This window comes from Leucopleurus acutus (genome assembly GCF_964270905.1).
Source record: "Leucopleurus acutus genome assembly, chromosome: 1".
NCBI classification, from domain to species: domain Eukaryota; kingdom Metazoa; phylum Chordata; class Mammalia; order Artiodactyla; family Delphinidae; genus Leucopleurus; species Leucopleurus acutus.
Window position 1 is genome coordinate 170,011,273 of NC_139142.1, and position 6,000 is coordinate 170,017,272.

Here is a 6,000-nt window from a genome sequence, read left to right on the forward strand (position 1 = left end):
ATTTCCCCCCCACCTCGGACTAAAGTTTCTTCCTTTCTTTCTTTTTCTTTCTTTCTTTCTTTCTTTCTTTCTTTCTTTCTTTCTTTCTTTCTTTCTTTCTTTCTTTCTTTCAGTTGGAGTAGTTGCTTTACACTGCTGTGAGGCTGAATTTTTAAATACATATATTTATTTTATATACTTTTATATACTTTTTCTGTGAATTGACACCTTTATATACTTTTTCTGTGAATTGACACCTTCCTGTTTTCTTTTGGTGTTCCCCACCCTCCCTTTACTGCTTTGTAAGAGTGTCTCATATATAAAATATCGGCGGAGTCCCAGTAGAAAGCAGATGGCATCGTACCAATCCTTTAATGAAGGGACCATTTGCACATTATGTGAATAAAGTTCAGGGACCCCCAACAAGAAGCATACTCCTGCCATAATCCTGGCCTTGCAAACGTGTGTTACCAACCAGGGTTCTTGGCCTTCCCCAAACGGTAGAAATTGATGAGAGGCCAGACAAAAAACTCAGGCAAGGCTTTATTGGGGCCCTGCTGCGGCTGGGGAGCGAGAACAAACAGCAGGTTCCCTTGTTTGCCCGCTCCCCGAGGGGGGCACGCTTTTTCCTTATATGGGGTGCGGGGAGGGGTGTGTCCAGGGGTCGGGCCAGGGGGTGGCTTAGGTGTTTCGCCCACCCCTTAGGTGGTGGTGTGTGCAGGGCGCATGCACAGCCCCCTGCTTTTGCTCCCGACCTCCTGCTTTTGCTCCAGGCTCTTCAAAAGTGGCAGTTGGGTTTTTTGGTCTTTTTAAACTCATCTCCTCAATTTATTTATTTACAATTTTAAATTTTAATAATTTTATGTCATCCTATGAACGAATCTTGGTGATTTCGCCTTTGGGGTTTTGCTTAGGAGAGGTTCTCCATACCCAACATTGTAGTATTATTCAACCTGGTGTAGTGTTTTCCCTCTAGAGTCGGAAGGGGAAAAAAAGATCTGTTTAAGAGCTATAAACAAGCAAAACTCTGTTTGAGCAGCTTCCTTCTTCTAAGGGAGTCGACATGATACTTTCCAGGGGAGTATAAACCTTATACTCTTCCCTTCCACTCCTTGTAATTGTTTTGTTGAAGGATACAAACTAGCAGAGCTGTATTTTTTCTCAGCGCCGCCTTCAACTCCTTCGCTGAAGCCAGCAGGTACCAGCTTGCAGAACCAGTCGTTAAATAGGAATCTTGGGATCTGGCTATGAAACCACTGTAGCTGGAAATTGGCCGACGAGAGTATTTACACCATGGACATCAGCAAAGGCTAAAAACCAGGGCTCTCTCTTCCTGCCCCTAAAGCGAGTTTACCTGCTCTCCACCTGCTTGGGCCCTGTCTGAGCCCCTGCAGGGGAGATGGGGGTGGAGAAGTGGGGCTGTTCTTTTTCTCTGCTTCCGCCTTGCTTCCCACTCCACTTCTCCCATCATTCCCCATTCCTGCTGGCTCCTACCGGTTTGGGGCACAGAGGGGGGGGATTAGAGGAAAAGGGGTAAAAAGTCTTCAGTAATTTGTGCTATTGCAAACTGTCCTTAAGCGCTCTCTGTTATGGCAGGTGTTATGGCTCTTTGGCACGGGATGTCTTCTGGTTTCTTCCCAAATGCTCCCTTACCCACTTGGATCTGAGCAATACATTTCCCAGCTGAATACGGGTGGCGCCTCTTCCTTTTTCAGCTCCTGCCTTTGGAGATGCCCCATAGCCTCTTTCTGCCAGGTATCCCTTCACCTGAGCAGACAGCTGTTTGGGGCAGGGTCCCTTCAAGCTAGCTTACTTGCGCTGAGCTCCACATGCGCTCTTCAAAAAATTTTTTTAATTCATTTTTTGGCTGCACGGCTTGTGGGATCTTAGTTCCCCAACCAGGGATCGAACCCACACCGCCTGCCGTGGAAGCTCGGAGTCTTAACCACTGGACCGCCGGGGAAGTCCCTCCATGATGTGCTCTTGATGCATGGAAACCTCATGCATCCTTACCCAGCCAGCGGGTGCAGGGGCATTTACCCAGAGGCTGTTCTCCTGGGAACCTTGGGCAGCTCCAGCCTGCATCCACCTTCTGTCACCCCAGGACGAGGGCAGAGGCACCTTCAGCCTCTACTCTCCCAAATGACAGGGAAGTAAGACACCAGAGAATTCTCATCCCCAGCTCCGGCAGTGGTCGGGTGGCCTGTGAGTCTGGGGGCTCAGTAAGCACTGAGAAGTAAACTGTCAGTCTCTCCCTACTGCAGATACTCCCGGTCTCCCCACGAGGGGTTCTGTCGGCCCCCCTCACTTGCTTAGGGACGAGCCCGTAAGAGAGGGGAACCCCCAGAGCATACTCCACTCCTCTGAATTTCCTACCTTCCTCTCTTTTCTTTTCTTTTTTTAAAGTATGGTTGATGAACAATATTGTGCTTGTTTCAGGTGTACAGCACAGTGATTTGTTTATACATATATATATATATCTATATTCTTTTTCGATTCTTTCCCATTATAGTTTGTTACAAGATATTGAATACAGTTCCCTGTGCTATACAGTAAGCCCTTGTTGTTTATGTTATATATAGCACTGTGCCTCTATTAATCCCACACTCCCAATTTATCCCTCTGCCGCTTCCCCTTTGGTAACCATAAATTTGTTTTCTATGTCTATGAGTCTGATTCTGTTTTGTAAATAAGTTCGTTTGTGCTATTTTTTTAGATTCCACATGTAAGTGATAGCATATGCTATTTGTCTTTCTCTTTCTGACTTACTTCACTCAGTATGATAATCTCTAAGTCCATCCATGTTGCTGCAAGTGGCGTTACTTCATTCATTTTATGGCTGAGTAATATTCCATTGTATATATGTACCACATCTTCTTAATCCATTCCTCTGTCAATGGGCACTTAGGTTGCTTCCATATTTTTATGGCTGTCTCCATGCAGACAGGGGCTAGGTGTGCTCACCTTATCACGTAACAGCCTGGAAGTGACTCCCCTGGGCGTCTGGTGACTGTTGAAGAGACAAGTGTGGGAGGGGCCCCCAAGTCCATCCTCTCTCTCCACTCTGGGCTATCTCTTGCTCCGTGTGCTGAGCTGGCTACAGTCTCCTGTTGCTCAACCAACACTTCCTTTGAGCCTGGTCTCCCAATCCTCCCAAATGCCTTTTTGACTTCGCCGACTGAACCAGCGGGCTGTGCACTCACTCAAGCAGCGAAACTGCTGGCGGAGGCGTCACGAGGGACCCCCTCCCATAGTCAAATCCAGGGGTCCCTAAAACCTGCCCAATGTCTGGCCAACCCATCTTCCCTCTCAGGATTGCTCTCTGGTTTATGCCCGGCCGTCCTCAAGCCCACACCTCTGGTTACTTTCCCTGCCCACAGGCTGTGCCTCTTATGAAAAGGCCCCATCCCTCATCTGACCCTGTCTCCCAAGCTGACTCCAGTCCCACCTCTGCTCCCTGACCCCTGACCACTCCAGCTGATAATTCCTCCCTGCACTTGGAGCTCTTACACACCACTCGCTGGGCGTGAGGACTGCAGGGTCCCCACGGCGCTCCTTTATGCTCCTCTGTGCTGCGCCGGCACAGAGCAAGTGCCCAGCAATAGCTGTTGAATGAGTGTACAAATGTGAGCCCTCCCTCCAGGTGAAGTTTCTGGAGGGCAGGGCCCGTGTGCCTTCCACCGCACACTGACCTAGGATGCTCAGGCTGCTCTGTCAGGTGGACAGCTGGCCCTCCATATCCGCAGGTTCTGTGTTCGCAGATTCAGCCAGCCGCGGATGGAAAATACTACACAGTCAGAGGCTGGTTGAATTCCCGGATGCAGAACCCACAGAAACAGAGGGCAGACTGTAAGGGATTTGAGTAGCCTCAGATTTTGGTATCCATGGAGGTCTTGGAGAGACGACTGCATTTGTTTATTGACAATTTGATAGCACTAATCTGGTGCCAGCCGCTTTAAGTGGACTGAACACACACACACACACACACACACACACATATTAGGAGCATAGATTTTTTTAAAAGTCCAGTGTATGAGCCCCAGAAGCTTCCTGGAAATCATTAAGAGAAGAACTTGCTTTGTTGATGGAAATATTTTATATCTTTCCTGTCCCATATGGTAGCCACTAGACATGTGGACTATTGAGCGCTTCAAATGTGGCTAGTGCAGCCAAGGAACTGAATTTTTATTTGTATTTCATTTAACTTAATTTCAATGTAGGTGACCTCGTGTGGCCAGTGGCTGCCTTGCTGGAGAGCACAGCTCTAAGACCCTCCCATTTCATCCCGTTCTAAGCTTCTCACTTTCTCCTCTCCAGGCCCCACGAGCCCCTCTCACTCTGCACAGGTGCTTCTGCCCCTGTTGTCTGGCAGCTTGATTTGGACCTATTTCTCCACCTCAGTCTCCACATTCTTCTCAGATACCGTGTTTGGCCTCTGACCGAACTGTGCCCATGAGGAAGAAACAGTCTGGCTTCGAGTCCAGACTGCTGGCCCCTGGCTTCCCCTCGGAAAGGGTGCTGCCCTGACAGCTTACTGATGGCTTAGGAGTAAGAAGGACATAGTGCATCCTGAATGCGGCCGGCCACATGAACGACATGTTCACTCTCCTAGGACCATCTCCACCTGCTCTCGTGGGCGCCCCCTTAGGGCAGGACAAGGTAGGACTCTGACACATGAATAGTTCTTGGAAGTGAGAGGCAGATGCAAAGGGAGGTTTCCTCAATCTTATTTTCTGTAGCTCTCTGGCTTAAAATGAGGCCCACTTTAATGGAAAACAAAACACGCAGACAGGTGGATGATATCCTTTGTATGTTTACTATGGTACAGCAAGATCTTCCAAACCAGAGCCGATACCCTCTGCTGCAAGCAGAAGGCCCTGGGTACACCCCTTTCAAGTGGTCCAAAGGACATCCCCAAACATGACATTTAAGACAATTCTTCATTTCTCTGACAATGACTTCTCGAAGTGCACACAGAATAAATAAATAGAAAATATATCTTTGTTCATGGTGACGCCTACAAGAAATGTTTACAGACAAAACACACTATACATCTAATTCCCGAAAAAGGACCAGCTATTTCGGCAACAGGAAAAAGACAAGCATTTCAGAGGAGTGGTTTTTTTTTGTTTTTTTTTGTTTTTTAAAGGCCTAACTCATTTTGAGGCTTACAGACAGAAAGAACAACAAGAACAATTTTCTAAGCAGTAGGAAAATTTGTGCTACCAAGAACATGCCCAGACACGGGCTCTTGGTGAATGGTTTAGGAAGGGAAGTTTTATGCACAGATCCTGCACTGTTAGACATATGTACAACTCTGAGGATTTTCAAATAGGTATTTTTTTTCCATGAACTGAACCAAAGACAGTCAACATTCCTGGCCATCTGAAGTGATCACATCCTAAGTGGTTCACAGTATGAGACCCTTGCATTAAGAGTTTAGGAAAACTCAACAGAACTATAGACAAGAAGAACACGAGGTCATTGAACTCTCCTCCCCATGGCCTCTGACCTGCCTGGAAGAGGTCCTTCCTGGGACCCGGGCCTTTGAAGCTGCCAGGTCTTAAGCGGCAGAGTCCCACTGTCACGTCCTAGCAGCGAAAGACCTGTCTAGTGGGGAGACCTCTTTGGCAACTGGCTCAACCTGGGCAGTGAACTCTTGGGCCGAGTCTCATTGGCTGCAGCTGGGCAGATGGTGCCAAGGAAGGAAAGAATTTGTGGCCGGGGCAGGAAAGGGGATGAGACCCAGAGCGACCCTGGTGCCTCATGAGGGAGTATAAGCCACAGATAGAGTTTTCTTTCTCTGGAAGCTCTCCTGGCTCTCTCCAAGGTGGGCAAGGGAGAGAGCAGGTTATTAGGCAGTGACTGAGAGGGCCTGGGGTGGACCCAAAGCTCTTCAGATCCCGGAGCCACCTAGCTGGCTCACCGAAAACGTGTCTGCTGGGCGCGCCTGCAGACCTACAGAAGCAGGTAGCACCAGTGCAGTGACCGCAGCTGCTGGGCGCCGGCTCGGCAGGGCAG